General features: G+C 44.1%; 1 protein-coding gene across 4 annotated transcripts in view; it reads left to right on the forward strand.

Annotated features, from left to right (window-relative positions):
* LOC129700804 (elongation of very long chain fatty acids protein 1-like) overlaps positions 1-19236 on the forward strand; it is a 79768-nt gene that overhangs the window by 23246 nt on the left and 37286 nt on the right. Inside the window, exon 1 of one of the 4 annotated variants that reach the window (XM_055641503.1) lies at positions 9537-9686. The exons of 1 other annotated variant lie outside the window; for it this stretch is intronic. The gene's annotated coding sequence lies outside the window, so the exon portion shown is untranslated. Of the gene's footprint in view, positions 1-9536; positions 9687-11554; positions 11620-12081; positions 12105-19236 lie in introns of those variants that run through there. 2 more of the 4 variants (XM_055641505.1, XM_055641506.1) reach the window with 2 other exon arrangements.

The following is a 19236-nucleotide window of genomic DNA, read 5'->3' on the forward strand; positions in this document are numbered from 1 at the left end:
GCTACCGTTCCTCCCCATGGTGTTGGCTCACCCATTTACTGCTCCTGATAAAGTGGTGTTTGTTGGTAGTTTGTGCGGTGATGGAGTAGCAACTGTTGAAAGAGCTTTAAAATGCAGGAGACTTCAAGTAATTATCTTTTTGAAATCTGTAGGTTGATTCAAGGCTGTAATCCTGTTGATTTTAAGTGCCGATGACAAAGTAATTTGTGCACTATGCATGTGAACTCCACCCAACTGCCCAACCCTGTTTTAAGTCGGCTGCTCGGTAGCTTTTTAAGCCTCGCCCAGGTAGATTGGGGTTGGTATTTGCTGTGTTGCGGGTGCCTGGGGAAACCTGGTTTGCAGGTCTATTTGTGTGGTGACCTTGCGAATTTGTACTATCTGAAAATGCAGTGTCTTGTTGCCAAAATAAGAAGCTATTTATCGATCATTCTATGAATATTCCAAAGATAGTTATGCAAAATGCCCATCTAGATTCCAAAGAAAGTCTCTCCCACTGCCTCCCGAGGGACTATTGAAACGATGTTTTGCCTGGAAATTTGAGCAGTGAAGGTTGGTCGGCTAAGAGGCATGGTATCATCATGTTCCAACACAACAAAAAAGTTGCATCATTGAATGCAAGATGGCAAGTAGGAATGTAAATGCTAGCCAACTCCTCCTTCCTGTAATGACGCTCTATCATTTGTAAACCGGTGCCACCCTCACTAACCCCAATTAGATAGGTTCACATAACTCCCCTTGATCAGGGTTACACCTTAAGCTTGAACGTACATGATGCCAATTTAAACCGCTCATCTGCCTGTATATGATCCATATCCCCCTATTCCCTGCCCTTCCACGTGCCCATCTAAAAGTCTCCTAAACGCCACTATCGTATCTGCCTCCACCACCTCCCCTTGCAATGCGTTCCAAGTCTCCGCTACTCTCTGTGCAAACAAAAAACAAACCTGCCCTGTACATTTCCAATTGAACTTTACCCATCTCACTTTATAGCAGTGCACTCTAGTATTGGACATTTCCCACCCTGGGGAAAAAAGGTTTTGACTGTCTACCATATCTATGCCTCTCATGATTTTATGTACATCTATCAAGTCTCCCCCTGACCTCCAATGTTCCATAGAGAAATCCCGTTCCTGTGTTGTGCTGTTCCATGTTATGATATGGGCGGTCACGGTGGCGCAGCAGTAGAGTTGCTGCCTTACAACGAATGCAGCGCCGGAGATCCGGGCTTGATCCCGACTATGGGTGCTGTCTGTATGTAGTTTGTACGTTCTCCCTGTGACCTGCGTGGGTTTTCTCCGAGATTTTCGGTTTCCTCCCACACTCCAAAGACGTACAGGTATGTAGGGTAATTGGCTTGGTAAATGTAAAAATTGTCCCTGGTGTGTGTGGGTAGTGTTAATGTGCGGGGATTGCTGGCCGGCATGGACCCGATGGGTCGAAGGGCCTGTTTCCGCTCTGTATCTCTAAACTAAACTAAATATCCATTGTCTATCTCAACCTGCATTCAGCCTAGACTTAAAATGCCACTTAAAAGACAACATAGAACTCTTTTGAATAAATGGCATTTATGGCCATTATTTATCTGTCTACTGGCCTACATGTATCTGTCTGATATCTGGTTTTGAACACACTCTTTGTGCATTTTGCTATGCAGTAATTGGTTGCTGCATTTTTTTTACAACATTAATTGTACTTCAAAACTAAAGTACGCCGATGGTTGCAAAATAATGAGACATCTGAAAGGAACCTGAATATTGTAAAAGTCTGAAGAAGGGTCTTGTCCCCAGAACATCACCTATCCATGTCCAGATATGCTGCCTGACCTGCTGAGTTACTCCAGCACTTTGTGTTCGACCGTAAAGGGCCTGTCCCACTGTACGAGGTAATTCAAGAGTTCTCCCGCGTTTCATCCTGATTCGAACTCTGAGAATTACGATAATAGCCGCTCGTAGGTACTCGGGGCTCTCGTGGACATTTTTCAACATATTGAAAAAAATTCACGAGCTTACCGCGTTTCCCGAATACCTGGCGTTAGCGTTACGAGCCGCTAAGAGACGTCCCTAGCTCCGACGTACCCGCTACGTACATTCTACATACGTACCACGAGTTTGATTTTTTTTTTAAACTCGGGAGAACTCTTGGATAAACTCATATAGTGGAACAGGCCCTTAACCGCATTATCTATCCAAAGCCATTGCCTAATGTGTAAATGTTTGGGATTGAGTTTTCAGTGGAAGGGTTGGTATTTCTCTGTGTATAACACTGTCACTTGATACATGGCAAGCAGCCAAATGAATTTTAACAGGGAACATTCTTGTAACTAGTCAACGCACAAAGGTGTTAATTTGTGTGCTTGTACTGATCTGCGGCTCCTTTACAAAACGTCTGCATGTGTGGCCAATTAATAAATTGCTTTCATTAGGATGGTGCTATTTAAAGCGCAGCCAAAGCACCGTTCATATTTGAGGTTCTGGTGACCATTACAATGTTCAGCCTGTTGCAGGGATCATACAGTTACTAGTCCTGGCTGCAGCGGTGTGGTTCATAGAGCTGCTCTCTCTCGACTACAGTGACTTATCTTCAATCCTGAACTTGAGTGCTGTCTGTGCGGAGTTTACTCATTCATTCTGTGATTGTATGGGTATTCGACCTTTGTGATTGTATGGGTATGCTGCCTTTCAGCGCCAGAGACACGGGTTCGATCCTGACTACAGGTGCTGTCTGTACGGAGATTGGGAGAGTCCAGAACCAAGGGCTACAGTTTATGAATAAGGGGTAAGCCATTTAGAACGGAGACGAGGAAACATTTTTTCTCACTGAGAGTTGTGAATCTGTGGAATTCTCTACCTCAGAGGGCAGTGGAGGCCGGTTCTCTGGATACTTTCAAGAGAGAGCTAGATAAGGCTCTTAAAGATAATGGAGTCAGGGGATCTGGGGAGAAGGCAGGAACGGGGTACTAATTAGGGATGATCAGCCATGATCACATTGAATGGTGGTGCAGGCTCGAAGGGCCGAATGGCCTACTCCTGCACCTATTGTCTATAACCCAGGTCCTGTAAATTGCTCCTAATGCATGTATTCATGGTAGAATATGTGGGGAGAATGAAATGGGATTAGTGTAAATGGTAAATGTGGACTCAGTGAGTTGAAGGGCCTGCCTCTGTGGCACTTGACTTCAACTGTTATAATACTTTTTAATGGATCTTAAAGTTGCTGTTAGGAATATCTTTAAAAAATCCTTGTCGTTTGAATACGGGTCCTGACACAAAACATCATTTGTCCATTTCCTCCCACAGATTTAGTTTAGTTTAGAGAAACAGCACGGAAACAGGCCCTTCGGCCCACCGAGTCCACGCCGACCAAAAGTCCCCGCATACTAACACTATTCTACACACACTAGGGACACTTCACAACTTCATCAAGCCAATTAACCTGTATATCTTTGGAATGTGGGAATGAAACCAGAGCTCCCAGGGAAAACACATGCAATGCACAGGGTGAACATACAAACTCTGTACTGACAGCACCCATAATAAGGATCAAACCCGGGTCTCTGGCGATGTGAGTGCGGCTCAGATGTTGCCTGGCCCACTGAGTTCCTCCAGCAGTCTTCATTTTTTTAGCTTGTCTTTTATCTCTGTGGAAACATTTTAATAGTAGAACAGGTTCCACTGGTTGGTGGAGCTTTGCTCAATGAAACCTTTAACAATGGCCAAGTCAACTGTTCACAAGCAAGTCTGGTCAAACTAGTTGGCGCTGGTATGGTGCTGTTTTAAAATGTTTCTTCTTCCTAAATTCTCAACACTTACAATCATCTTGGTTTATAGGTCATTTGATTTGGAAGGTGAGTTTTTTTTTTTAAAGTCAAATTTCTTACTTTACATTCTGCTATATTTAGAGTCATAGAGAGAAACAGTGTGGAAACAGGCCCTTTGGCCTAACTTGCCAACACCGGCCAACATGTCCCAGCTACACTAGGCCCACCTGCTTGCGTTTGGTCCATATTCTTCCAAAGCTGTCCTCTCCATGTACCTGCCTAACTGCTTCTTAAATGTTGGGATAGTCCCAGCCTCAACTACCTCCTCTGGAAGGTTGTTCCATACACCCACCACCTTCTGTGTGAAAAAGTTACCCCTTGGTTTCCTATTAAATCTTTTCCCCTTCAGCTTAAACCTATGAGCTCTGGTCCTCGATTCCCCTACTCTGGGCAAGAGACTCTGCTTCTACCCGATTAATTCCTCTCATGATTTTGTACACCTCTATGTTCTATGAATATCTTTGAACTATTGGACAGTAAGGGTGCTCAGTTTTTAAATACTTAGATCACACCCATTGTCGTTCACGGATGGTTGTGGCAGTCGGAGTAATTTTGTTATCTTATGTGCGTCATTGTCGTTATCGATATCACAATTTGGAGCTTGCCAAATAATTAGTGCAGATGTTTAAATCAATTGTATGAGCATTATACTTGAATAAAATCCTACAGTGATTTTAATTAATCTGCTAATAATGCTGGTGCCTATTTGATGAAGGTGGTGAGTCGAAGAACAAGCCTGTGCATCCCTCCCCTTCAAACTCTAGGGGTAAAATTAGTCGAGCAAAAGTTTAGCTGCTGATTGACCATTCATCGTTTCCTCTAGCTACGGAGCAAGCTCTTGATAAAAGAACAACAGCTGAAACATTTTACTTATTGGGGAAACTTGTTTTGTTCAGATCAGTAATCGTGATTGTATTATACAATTAGCTGTGTAGTGCAAGGGGCGGTAGGTTCACTTGCTCTTGCTCTTCAATTGTACAGCTCGCTGGAGGATGTTACAGTAATATAGGCAGGGCTGGACAGATCATCACTTGGGGTCTGAAACTCGAGAGGTAACGGAGGGTGGGAAGATTATCTGCATTGCAGGGGGATCTTGTGACCTGTGTACAGTTTTGCTGGTGATAAGCAGGCTAGACTGCAAGTTAAGTGTTGGGCTTGTCAAAACCACTGGTGTTTGGGTAACTGAAGCAAGTGTTTAGCATTTGTCTGGCACTTTTTGTTTGTGGTCTGACACCAGTAGACACAGGAAATTGTGTGTTGTAGAAAGGAGAAATATTACACCAATGTTCTGGCTTTCATAAGATCATAAGAGATAGGAACAGAGTTAAAGGCCATTTGGCCCATCAAGTCCACTCCGCCATTCAATCAAGGCTCGTCTATATCTCCTTCCTAACCCCATTCTCCTGCCTTCTCCCCATAACCTCTCACACCTGGTTTTAAACTGCGGATAGTAGTGAGGGATTGAATCCAAGGCCAGGGGCCGCATTGCGGATGGGTTTATTTTAAAAATGAATGATTGATTAAGTTCATTGAAAAACTGCTTGGAAAGTGTCTGACTGAAGTTCCTTTGAGGATTGAATTTTTTTGAGCTTATACCATCTCTAGAATTATTGAAATTCCCAGCACAAAGGAAGTCAGTCCCCCCTCCCCCCCCCCCCCCCCCCCCCCCCCCCCCCCCCCCCCCACCCCCCCCCCCCCCCCCTTCCCCCCCCCCCCCTCCCTATTTGAGCTAATATGAGTCCAAAAAAGAGCTATTTAGTTTTGTGCTATTTCAATAGACAGTAGACAATAGGTGCAGGGATAGGCCATTCTGCTCTTCAAGCCAGCACCGCCATCACATTCAATGTGATCATGGCTGATCATCCCCAATGAGTACGCCGTTCCTGCCTTCTCCCCATATCCCCTGACTGCTATCTTTAAGAGCCCTATCTAGCTCTCTCTTGAAAGTATCCAGAGAACCGGCCTCTGTCACCCTCTGAGGCAGAGAATTCCACAGACTCACAACTCTCTGGGTGAAAAAGTGTTTCCTCATCTCCGTTCTAAATGACTTACCCCTTATTCTTAAACTGTGGCCCCTGGTTCTGGACTCCCCCAACATCGGGAACAAGTTTCCTGCCTCTAGCATCTCCAAACCCTTAATAATCTTATATGTTTCAATAAGATCCCCTCTCATACACTCCAGAGTGTATAAGCCCAGCCGCTCCATTCTCTTAACAATATCACAGTCCTGCCATCCCGGGAATTAACCTTGTAAACATACGCTGGGCTCCTTCAATAGCAAGAATGTCCTTCCACAAATTAGGGAATCAAAACTGCACACAATACTCCAGGTGTGGTCTCACTAGGGCCCTGTACAACTGCAGAAGGACCTCTTTGCTCCGAAACTCAACTCCTCTTGTTATGAAGGCTAACATGCCATTCGCTTTCTTCACTGCCTGCTGTATCTGCATGCTTACTTTCATTGACTGATGACTAAGGACCCCCAGATCCTGTTGTGCTTCCCATTTTCCCAACTTGACACCATTAAGATAATAATCTGCCTGTTTTTGCTACCAAAGTGGATAACCTCACATTTATCCACATTAAACTGCATCTGCCCACTCACCCAACCTGTCCAGGTCACCCTGCTTTCTCATTGCATCCTCGTCAATGTTCACACTGCCACCCAGCTTTGTGTCATCTGTAAACTTGCTAATGGTACTTTGAATCCCTTCATCTAAATCATTGATGTATATTGTAAATAGCTGCGGTCCCAGCACCGAGCCTTGCGGTATCCCACTAGTCACTGCCTGCCATTCTGAAAGGGACCCTACTCTTAATCCCTACTCTTTGTTTCCAGCCACTTTTCTATCCATGCCAGCACTCTATCCCCAATACCATGTGCCCTAATTTTGCCCATTAATCTCCTATGTGGGACCTTATCAAATGCTTTCTGAAAGTCCAGGTACACTACATCCACTGGCTCTCCCTTGTCCATTTTCCTAGTTACATCCTCAAAACATTCCAGAAGATTAGTCAAAGATGATTTGCCCTTCGTAAATCCATGCTGTCACGGACAGATCCTGTTACTGCTATCCAAATGTGGCGCTATTTTATCTTTTATAATTAACTCCAGCATCTTCCCCACCACCGATGACAGGCTAACTGGTCTATAATTCCCTGTTTTCTCTTTCCTGCCTTTCTAAAAAAGTGGGGAACATTAGCTACCCTCCAATCCACAGGAACTGATCTTGAACCCATAGAACATTGGAAAATGATGACCAATGTGTCCATGATTTTTAGAACCACATCCTTAAGTCCCCTGGGATGCAGACCATCAGGCCCTGGGGATTTATCAGCCTTTAATCCCACCAGACTCCCCAACACCATTTCCTGCCTGATGTGGATTTCCTTCAGTTCCTCCATCACCCCAGGTAGTACATCAGGAAGATTGTTTGTGTCCTCCTTAGTGAAGACGGATCCAAATCACCTGTTCAACTCATCTGCCATTTCTTTGTTCCCCATAATAAATTCACCTTTTTCAGTCTTCAAGGGTCCAACTTTGGTCTTAACTATTTTTTTCCTCTTCACATACCTAAATAAGTTTTTACTATCCTCCTTTATATTCTTGGCTAGCTTACCTTCGTACCTCATATTTTCTCCCCGTATTGCCTTTTTAGTTATCTTTTGTTGCTCTTTAAACATAACCCAATCCTCTTGCTTTCCGCTCGTCTTTGCTACGTTGTACTTCTCTTTTATTTTTATACTGTCCCCGATGCCCCTTATCAGCCACGGTCGCCACTTACTCCCCTTGGAATCTTTCTTCCTCTTTGGAATGACCTGATCCTGCACCTTCTGTATTATTCCCAGAAATACCTGCCATTGTTATTCCACTGTCATGCCTGCTAGGGCACCTTTCCAGTCAACTTTGGCCAGCTCCTCCCTCATGGCTCCATAGTCCCCTTTGTTCAACTGTAACACTGACACCTCCAATTTACCCTTCTCCCTCTCAAATTATAAATTAAAACTTACCATATTATGGCCACTACCTCTTAATGGCTCCTTAACCTCAAGTTCCCTTTATCAAATCCGATTCATTACACAACACTAAATCCAGAATTGCCTTCTCCCTGGTAGGCTCCAGTACAAGCTGCTCTAAGAATCCATCACGGAGGTACTCCACAAACTTTCTTTCTTGGGGTCCAGTACCAACCTGATTTTCCCAGTCTACCTGCATGTTGAAATCTCCCATAACAACCGTAGCATTACCTTTACAACATGACAATTTCTTTTTGCATTTCCTTAAGTTCAATCCATAATCTTGTAGGTTACAGCTCTTTAATTGTCCATCCATGTTCCGCTTAAAAATATTTAATGCAGCTGTCAATTTCAATCCTTATGGGAGATATAAGGGACTGTGGACGATGGACCTCCTAGCAAAGAACAAAATGCTTTGTTCTCAGCGGGTGAGGCAGCATTGGAAGGAAATGGACAGAGAACGTATTGGGTCTGGACCCTTCTTCAGACCAACAAAGGTTTGCTTAAAGTTGGTTTGCTTAAAGTTGGTGAATCCTGGCTTTATTCTGGGCCTCAATCTTTAAAAAAAAATAATTCAAAATAACATTTAATCAGAATAAAAAATATATACAAAACAAGAACTGTACAAAAAAATCTTCTGACATTCTCGGCGGCTATACACACATGCATTCATTGACGTTGTATTCGGTAGTGCCGCCTCAAGACCCATCTCTTCACCTCTGCCTATCCTTAGCCCCACGTCCCCCTTCCCTTTTCATCTGTGCTTGAATTGCCTCATATTGTGTTTTGAATTGAATTCTGTCTTTAATTTGTGTACTAGTCATGTCTCTACTATTTATTTCATTCCGCTTACATGTTTTTTCCTCTACTTGCTAAATTTTTGTAAGATGTCCTTGAGACTCTTGAAAGGCGCCCATAAATAAAATGTATTATTATTATTATTAGTGTTCACAGAAATATCATTATATGCACCACCCTTGCCGCTCATCCCTTCCCTACCCCCCAATGTCCAGCAGTGGAAGAAACCTAGATTGTCGTCGTCCCCTGCCGAGCCTTGCCCACTCACTGAGGGGGTAAGTTTGTTCATTGATTTGCATGTGTTATATGTGCTGCCTTAGATGAAACTTGCAATTTTAACAGGGGGGGGGGGTGTTGTTTTTTTTTTTGAGGGGGGGGGGTGTTATATATATTTTTTGAGGCGGGGTGTTATATATATATTTTTGACGGGGGGGGGGCTATATTTTTGAGTTATTTTTTTAGAGGGGGTCACAACTGGGAAGTAGTTCTGGGCACCTCTGCCAGCAATGGAGTTGCCTCTATTTATAGTACTGCCGCTGCTGTGTGCAACAGGGCGCTAATGTGAAAAGGGCAGTTAGCCAGCTGTGTCAGAGGCTGATTACTGTATGCTGATTAAATGAGTGAGCGGTCTCCGCAGAGACTGTTTGCGTGTTTAATGTATTTGGCCTGAGCGGGACGGGACGGGAGGGGGGGGTGGCAGAGCTTGGCTTGGCTCTGTTGGCAGGGCAGGGGTTAATTGTAATCCGCCCGTCTTGGTTTGAAGGGAGTTCAGATGGATGAATTGTTTATGCGAAAAGTGGATTTATCCTGAGCAATGTGGGGCGGGACCTTCATTGTGAGCTGGGGCTGTTTGTTTAAGAAATTTGCCACTGAAAGGATGATTCATGCAGGGGTGGGGCCTTGGCACTGGGCTGTACCAGGCTCTCTAAACATTTATTTCCCCTCCTTTTTACTCCCTCCCCCAACCAACACTTGCAGCTTTTAGGCAGGTGGTGCCGGGCACCATAGGGTCAGTTAGTTCATCAAGGCACCAGAGGACTTCTCAAATCAGGTGAGCCCTCTTTCCCCTCCCTCCTACCTCCCTCCGACTTTCTGGAACTAATTGACAGCGAAGCTGTGGGGAATAGGAGAAGTCAACCGGCTGCCTGTAACCTACAGGCGAGGAGGCAGTGTGTTGCTTAAAGAGAAACAGGAACTGCCTGCATTGGAGCAGCTTCGTAGTGGAGGGATCTGTTTTTTGTTTGGCCAAGTGAATATCTGCAGCCACACTAATCGTGCATCACAACATGCCAGTGTCTGCTGCCCTTTCTTTCTCCAATAGATTTCTTCAATGTATAGTTAGCAGGAGTTACAGTGAAAGCTTGGCTGGTATTTTCATTGAAAGGTTGCTCAGCTCTGAATAACTTTTTTTTTTATTGCTCTCGTCAAAAACCTGCCGTTTCATTACGTGGACGCGGTTATCTTTAACTTTGGTGACTTTGGGCCAGATATCAGACCGTTGATTGTTGATAAGGGTAGGTTCGCTTCTCCCCCTCCCATCGAGCATTTACTTGACTTTGGGATGCCCCACAGTGTTTCACAACCAATGACTACTTTTGAATGGCAAAGAAATGTAGCCAATTTGTGTCACAAACTGGATGAGTAGCAGCGTGAGATACTGCAATTAATGTTTGACTGAAGGGAGGGAGGGGAGGGGGTAGTAGGAGGGAGGGGCAGAACTTTTTCTTTTAAAATGTTGCTGTGGGGGTCTACAATGTTCAGTTGACAGTGCAGAAACAGCCCAGATGCAACCTCTGTCATAACCTTGTTGGTGCCCTCTCTTGCATCTGTTTCTTGGTGGTCATTGAAGTAGATAAAACTGCACCACACAACATTAACTCCTCTCATCTGCTGATCTGACGACTTTAAAAAAAGGTCCCAACAATTACCATCCTCATCTTTTAAGGAGTTGAATTATTTCTCTGGTTCACTTCCACCAGTGGGTGTCACCTGGTTACTTTTCCTCTAAGAAGTTGGCATTTGTATATCTGATGGGGAAATACTGCAACCAAACTTGGCTTCTGCTCATGCTTGAACTTCACACAGCCACACATCAGGGCACCAAACTGTGGCTGTTTTTACCCTCTTAAAGTGAGAGACCTACCAGCTAGGGTGATTGTATAGACCAGGAGTCATTGGGAACGGTTCAATCAGACTTTGCTGGAACTTTTGTTTTTTGGAGATTCGGAGATGTACTGTTGGTGGGGATTTGAGCAATGCCCTTAAATACAATGGGTTTCTATTTTGTCAGTGAATACATATACATTGATTATATAGGGAGCATAGTAATGTAAGTGTATATTTGGGGGAATGTTTAAGTGGCACTTTGTATATACCCAATATAGACAAAATGCTGGAGTAACTCGGCATAGGTACCTCTAGTTTCCCTCTCCCCTGACGGTCTGAAGAATGGTCTTGACCCAAAAAGTCACCTATACCATTTTCTCACGACCCGCTGAGTTACTGCAGCATTTTGTGTCCATCTTCGGTGTAAGCCAGCATCTGCAGTTCCTTCCTACACCATATTTGATTCTGAAGAAGGGTCTTGACCCGAAATGTCATGTATCCCTTTTCTCCAGAAATGCAGTCTGACCCGCTGAGTTACTCCAGCTTTTTGTGTCTATCTTCGGTTTAAACCAGCATCTGCAGTTCAATCCTACGCCATATTTACCCATATGTGCAAAGAGTAGTCTGATATTTGAGATATAAAATGATACCTATTTTTTGTTAGTTGTAGATTCTGAGGTGATGGGACAGTGCACCTGTCCATGTGCCACAGTTCATTCTGGAGGAGTGTTAGGTGTGACTGGCTGATCAGCCCAAACCTGTTTATCTGCATTTTGGGCATTCCTTGCAGATTGAGGTGTGTCAGACTGGCCTCTAGTGACGGAGCGACAGGTTGGCAGCCTACACCTGGGCCCAAGTTACTGGATGATGCTGGAGAGGTTTGCGTTTGTCTTGTGTACTTTGTGTTCAGCAACTGCTGCATTGGTCAATGTTGCCGTGGGTAAACTCAGTTGTATATCACTGACTATTGACGGTCTGTCTATTCAGCGACCAAGCAAGTGTACGGTTGGCATATACGGTAGTTAGAGGGATGGGCTGCCTTTCTCTGAAATTCTATCCGTGTGGCCTACTTTAAATCATTGTTTGACTCCTTGTTGACTAAGTATGCATGCATAGCTTAAAAACTGCATGAAATTTGACTCTTCTGGCTGTATCTAAGGTGATATTTATGCAAGACAAGGCCTTATGACTGACGTGTTCAAGATCTGGCGGAGCGGCTTGTGGCTTTTCTCGCTGTTGCGAAACCAGCACTAGGTTAATGGTTTCTCCACAATCGGACTCTATGTACCTGTTGCCTCTGCCACTTTAGACTGACGTCTTGATCATTACTTTACATGCGGACATTTGACCACTACTTCACATGGTAACTAGTAACAGTGGAAAGTGAAGCCGTGCATTTTACACAGTTGATTTGTTACAGAGAAACAGTGTGGTTCTTTTACAGCATCTTAAACCTTCTCCATAATGTGATATCTGTCATAGATTGCTACTTCCAAATGAAACCGTATCGCTACGAACCCCTCCCTGGGCAGAACCGCAGTTAATTAGAAATGTTTGTGCTATTGCTTTGATGTTATGGCTGCTTTTTTTTAAATATACATATCATATTTTGAAATGTCTGGAGGTTTCCCATTTCAAGTGTTACTGGTGTGGGATTTGAAAGGCAAATCTTGAGCACTGGGTGTAACTTGTCCTGGATGATTTCCCTTCCAAAAGAGGGAGCAACTATTGTTCTTGTGATGCAGTGGTGTTGTTATGTCAGTGGTGTGTTTATATGAGCTTATTCCTACTTGTTGAGATGCCCTTAATCTACGTAGGTTCTAACGATGGATGATTTACCTTGGAATGGATGGAGTACTAGATTTGGGAATGCTGGAAAATCCCTATCCTGCATGGGATGAATTGGGAAAGGGAGAATGTAGTAGGCTGATTGAATCTGACTCTTCATTAGAAGGAAGCACAAAATGCTGAAAGAAATCAGCGGGTCAGGCAGTATCTGTGGAGGGAATGGACAGGCAACGTTTCGGGTTGGAGTTCGGAAGGAAGGTCTCAACCCGAAACCTCGCTTGTCCATTCCCACCCCAAATGCTGCCTGACCCGATAAGTTCCGCCAGCACTGTGTCTTGATCAAGATTCCATCACCTACAATTTCCTGTGTCTCCATTGGAAGGATCTTTGTGATTGTCTTACACTAGATTGCAAGAAAATGTCAAGAATGCATTGAATGCCTCTGGATTCCATTTCATTTAGAATGAAATGGATAAACTTCTGGGACTTTCCTCCTGTAATTGAGTGAGGCCAAAAATTAACAGCTTAACAGGAATCCAACTGGCTTGCATCCGAAGGCGCATATATGAGTTGTCTCCATGTGGTGGAAGCAATTTAAACGCTGGAAGAAAAGGAAACCAATGTGATCATTAGTCCTTTCAATAGCCATGCTCTGAAAATGTAAGGAGTTTAAGTTTGCTTGCATACTTATGCAACATTGTTTGTTTAGTTTATTGTCATGTGTACTGAGGTATGGTGAAATGCTCCTTGCTCTCAGTTTGTAGGCAAATCCTAGAAAAATATCACCAAACAGGCGGGAGCAGAGAAAGCGATGGTTTGGAAGTTCGGTTAAATTATTTGTAACTCAGAGGGCTGGAGAGCTCTGTTACTTGTAGCTCATAGTAAGCCAATGGGGAATGGAGGTATGGAATTTAACTTTGCTTAATAATCTAGTTTTGGTTATTAGTAATAAAAGCACAGACCTGCAGATGCTGGTTTATCAATAGAGAGACAAAATGCTGGAGTAACTCAGAGAATCAGGCTGCATCGCTGGAGAATATGGATAGGTGATGTTTTGGGTTGGGACCTTTGCATCTGGAGAAGCACCCTGACCCAAAACATCACCTATCAATGTTTTCCAGAGACACTGCCTGACCCGTCGAGTTACTCCAGCACTTTGTGTCTTTCTTAGTAACAAACATTGATTTTATACTAAATTTGCTCAAAGAATGTCATGGATGCAAATAAGCTATCCTTATCTAGTTTGGTTGGTATGTTGCTGCAGACCACAGCATTGTGGTTGACTCTTAAATGTCATAAGAAATGGCCTAAGTCACTCTGTTTAGGTTACTACGGTTGGACAAGAAATGCTGACCGTTCCAATATTGCTCGCATCCTGGGAACAAAAACAAATAAGTGCTGAAAATACCCAGCTGGAGAGAGAATCGGTTGCTATTTTGGGTTTCTGCCATCTTTTGTCAGAAATGAAATATGTTACAAGTGTTGACACAAAGTACTGGGTAACCCAGCAGGTTGGGCAGCAGCTGTGGAGAAAAAGGATGGGTGATGTTTTGGGTGCCGCCACTCATCCCGTTTTACCAGAGATGCTGCCCGACCTGCTGAGTTACTCCAGCACGTTGTGTCAATCTTTGGTATAAACCAACATCCGTACTTCCTTGTTTCCACGTTACAAGTATGATAAGTTGATAATGAGAGGGTAAGGGAAAGGTCACATGTTGGAAATGGAGAGGTTTGTGGTGGTGTAGATTGTGTAAGTACAAGGTAAGAGTTTGTGGGCAAGGGTCTTGGGCTGTAGGTGGCATCTGCAGAACCATCATGGCAGCCGCGTGGAAAATGTCAGAGGATCTGAAATGACTGAAAACTTGAGTACAGAAGATTGAAATGTTTTAGCAAAGAAACAAGATTCTGCCTCTTGGAACAGTGGAAGTGGTAGAAGATAGGAATGGTTATTGTGGCTTGGATTAAAATAATATGACTATTCATTCGGTGTTGCAGGCTGTAGATGTTCCTAAAATTAATGATCATCTCTATTTCTCGAGTGTGTAAGAAGGAACTGCGATGCTGGTTTACATCGAAGATAGACACAAAATGCTGTAGTAATGCAGGAGCATCTGGAGAAAATAAATAGCTGACATTTTGGGTCGAGACATCAGACTAATGAAGCCTGAAGTGTCTCGACCCAAAACGTCATCTATTCCTTTTTCTCCAGAGATGCTGCCTGACCCGCAGAGTTACTCTGGCATTTTGTGTCAATATACACGAGTTCTTAAGTGTTGAGTTCCCATTGTTTTCCATCTTATCTGCAGGTTGCTGAGATTTGTATTTGGGTGAAAGTATTATGTCTGTACAGTTGTGAAGTTGGTGACCTCTGCCCCAATTTGTAGCTGCATTGTCTGAGTGGGAACACATTTCCAGTGTCCCACCACAGTGCAGCCAGTTAGTGGTTGGCTTCTGCTGCAGGTTGTATCACTTCATTTGAAGTTTGCTCGTGAAAGGCTAAAGTTTAGCTTTTGTTTACGAGGTACAGCGTGGAAACAGGCCCTTCCATCCACCGGGTCCGCACCGACCAATGATCACCCGCACAGTGCCTCCAGCTTAACTCAGTTTTTCATCCGACTCCCTGGGGGCAATTTACAGAAGTCAATTAACCTACAAACCTGCACGCCGTTGGAATATGGGAGGAAACCAGAGCACCCATGTTGTTGCAGGCAGTATGTACGAACTCTGTACAGACAGCAGTCAGGATTGAACCTGGGTCTCCGGCGCTGTAAGGCAGCCCATCACATTCACAACTGTATAGACATAGTACTTTCACCAAAAAATAAATTGTGGCAACCTGTAGAAAATTTAGAGAATGAAGCTAAACAAAAAAAACCCAGCCTCTTCTTATTGAGGCTGTTTTGCGCCAACTGTGAACCAAGCCTCTGGCAATTTTCTTTAAACATTTATTTATATTTAAATGGAGGAGCATTTGGATCATACAGCAGTGTGTTACGAATCCATCATGTACTGAAAGTGTGCAATGGTGTAACAATCATAATGGGATTCCTTCTCAAAAAAAACTCACCGGGTACACCAAAATCTAGTCATTTATATTCGCAATGTTGATTTTTTCTTTCTTTTTTTTTGAATGCAAATGAACTGAAACATAAATCTGAGATAGTATTTGAATGTTTGTCTAAGGTTTACTTATCTATAGCTCTGGATTACTAGCTCTGATGTGAAGATATCCATCGGAATGTTTATCTCTCCTGTTATTCCTGGACAAGACAGAGTACTTCCAGATTCTTTCCGTTGTGACATTGACCTTGTGTTCCCACATTATTTCGTATTTTACCCATTCAAAAAAAGCTGTTGAATGATACAGCATGGAAAAGGGTTGTTTGGCCCATCGACCTCACACTGACCGCCAGCCACCCATTTGCACTAATTATGTGTTAATTCTATTTTGTTAAACTTGCCCCAAATTCTCTACAATTTGCCCATATAATAGGGGCAATTTACATAGTCTAATTACTGTACCAAATATGCGTGCCTTTCGACTTATGGGAGGAAACCGTAGCATCTAGAAGAAACCCACCTCGGGTCTCTTGTGCTGTAAGGCAGCAACTCTACCGCTGCACCACCCTGCCGCTCAATACAGTAGGGTTCATGTTCACGTTATAGGAGTAGAATTAGGCCATTCGGCCCATCGAGTCCACTCCACTATTCAACCATGGCTGATCTCTGCCCGCTAATCCCATTTACCTGCCTACTCCCCATAACCATTGACACACGTTCTACTCAAGAATTTGTCTATCTTTGCCTTAAAAATATCCACTGATCTGGCCTCCACAGCCCTCTGTGGCAATGAGTTCCACAAATTAACTACCCTCTAACTAAAGAAGTTCCTTCTCGCCTCCTTTCTAAAAGAGCACTCTTTATTTCTGAGGCTATGATCTCTGGTCCTAGACTCTCCCACCAGTGGAAACATCCTTTCCACATCTAGCTATGCCTTTCATTATTCTGTAAGCTTCAATGAGGTCCACCCTCAACCACCTAAACTCCAGCGAGTAGAGGCCCAGTGCTGTCAAATGCTCATCATATGCTAACCCACTCATTCCTGGAATCAAGAGGTTAATGTGGGTTGGTGTGGACTTGTTGGGCCAATGAGCTTGTTTCTCTACTATGTTCCTCTGACTTTCTTGTGCATTTCCAATCACAAGGATGAATGTGAACTTTGCCACTCTGGCTCCTGTGGGGAGTGGAGCCCATTTGCAGGGCTGATTGCTACACGCTGCGTGGGACAATTCTGGTCACACCCGTTAAACTCCCCTTTGCCCTTGAACAGAGCCACCTGGATGGCTCCATTCCTGGTTGTTAAAATCGCAGGCTGGTGCTGTTTTTCTAAATACAGCTGAGAATGGTTTATTGCAAAATGAGCATTCGATAGAGTTTAGCCTAACCTGGTGACTCTGTTGCCAGATGCTTAATATTATTATTTGTGTCTGCAAATAGGCAGTTTAAAAACACAAAATTGCAGATGCTGCAATCTGGTTCATCAATCGATTGTGGGAACACACTGGGCGAAACTCGTCTATGGGAGGAAGGAAGGAATAGTTGGTGTTTTGAGTCAAAACCCAGCATCGGGACTGTTCCACCTACAAGACAGTGTCCCACCCCTGCCTCTCGCTGCCATATACTGGTTAAAATCTCCCCACATTCTTGGTTTTCGACCCGAAATTCCGACTGTTTCTTTGTCCCCACAGATGCTGCTTGACCCATTGAGCTCCTCTGACAGGTTGTTTGTGATTTTTAGAAAGTTGTTAAAAAAATTTGAAATCCGTGACTGTCAGGATTCTGCACATGTATGAACCGTGCCTGCATGAAAACATTTCTCTCGTGTTGCCAGCAAAACTCTGGTGTGTCCACCACCCAGTTTGGCAACTGCTGCCCAAAATGGCCAGGATGGGAGCAAAGGAGTGGATCGTATGTAGAGGCAGAGAGTTGGTGTCGTTATGGATCAAGACCCTGCACCAGGACAGGGAGTGTAGACGGAAGATGGCCAGGATATAGAAGTGAGATGGAGGAACCAAATGCTGGGGAGGGAGGAGATGACGATGAGCACATGGCACCAGTTGGATGTGGGAGGAGGGGTGTTGAGGTAGGGTCTGGTAGAGGTTATCTGCAAATGCAAGAAGGCAACGTTAGTTTGTTCAGACCGAAAGGTCTGAATGACAATAAAGGAATCAAATTCAATTCAATTCAATTCACGAAAGAACATTGATAGGCAGAAGGAGCTTGCGAGAAGGGCAGAGGCTGGTGGGGGTGGGGCAGGGTAAGGGAAGGATGATGAGTAGATGGAACCAGATGGGGAGGAGGTATTAAAGGTGGACCCAGGAGGAAAGCCAGGTAGATGGGTATATGGGCAATGGGCAGATGGAACCAGGTGGAGGAAGGTATTGAATCTGAGTAACAAGGTGGAGGAGAGATGGGAAAGAGAGAAGCAGCTCCTGGGTGGACCAGAGGATGGAAAGGAACATGGGGAGTGGGTTATCTGTAATTGGGGAAATTCAATGTTCATGCCATTGGTTTGCAGACTACCCAGGCAGAATATGAGTTGCCGTTCTTCTGCTTTGCGTTTGGCCGCACCATGATGTTGGAGAGAGCCGAGGTCATCGAGGTTGGTGGGGGAATGGGAAAGGGAAGTTGAAAATAGGCAAATCCAGAAGCACAAGATGGTCGTTGTGGATCGAGTGCAAGTGCTCTACAAGATGGTTGCCCACCCTACACTTGGTCTCGCTGCTGTAGAGGAGGCCTCGTCTCGAGGGCGGAACCCAATAGACGAGGTTGGAAAAGGTGTTTGCGAATCTCTGCCTCAGCTGGAAGGGCTGCTTGGATGACTGGATGGTGAGGAGGGAGGAGGTGTAGGGAGGTTGTATCTCCAGAGATTGCAGTGGTTGGGGAGGTATGTGTGATGAGCGGATGAGGGAATTGCAGAGTGTGGTCCATGTGGAAGATATGGCTGATGGTGAGAGCCTGTTGGATGTGGATGGGAATCTAATTTTTTTAATAGCTTTTTTTACTTTTTAAAATTTATTTTCAAATCGGTGATTAGTTACACTGGTGTACAGAGGTCAGTTTTAATAAGAAGGATCTAGGTGCCTTTTTTGGCTATGTATATATTTTTTTAATCTATCGATCATTATCGATTATTCTTGAAGGCTTCAAGGGGTCCCATTAATAGTAAGTTATTAAATCGATGTGTAGTTGTGACCAATTTGTTGAGTTTCCAACATTCTTGTGCATTCAAAAGAATTAGGTAGAGCTCCCAGGGCTAGTGGAATCGAGGGATATGGGGAGAAGCTAGGAACGTGGTACTGATTGTGGATGATCAGCCATGATCACATTGAAGGGGTGCTAGCTCGAAGGGCCGAAAAGCCTACTCCTGCACCTCTTGACTATGATTCTATGTAACACAAACCTATGGAATCTCACTCTGTGCCAGATACAATTTGATTACTGAAGGTGTCAGGAGCTATGTGGAGAAGGCAGGAGAATGGGTGTTGAGAGGGAAAGATAGAACGGCCGGGATTGAGTGGCGGAGTAGACTTGATGGGCAGAATGGTCTAATTCTGCTACTAGAACTCGTGAATATGAATGTATGTTGGAGTTCCCACAGTTGATCCCTTTGCATTGCTTCGTGACTTTCACAAGGAATATTAAGG

Source organism: Leucoraja erinacea, chromosome 10 (assembly GCF_028641065.1).
Source record: "Leucoraja erinacea ecotype New England chromosome 10, Leri_hhj_1, whole genome shotgun sequence".
NCBI lineage: Eukaryota > Metazoa > Chordata > Chondrichthyes > Rajiformes > Rajidae > Leucoraja > Leucoraja erinaceus.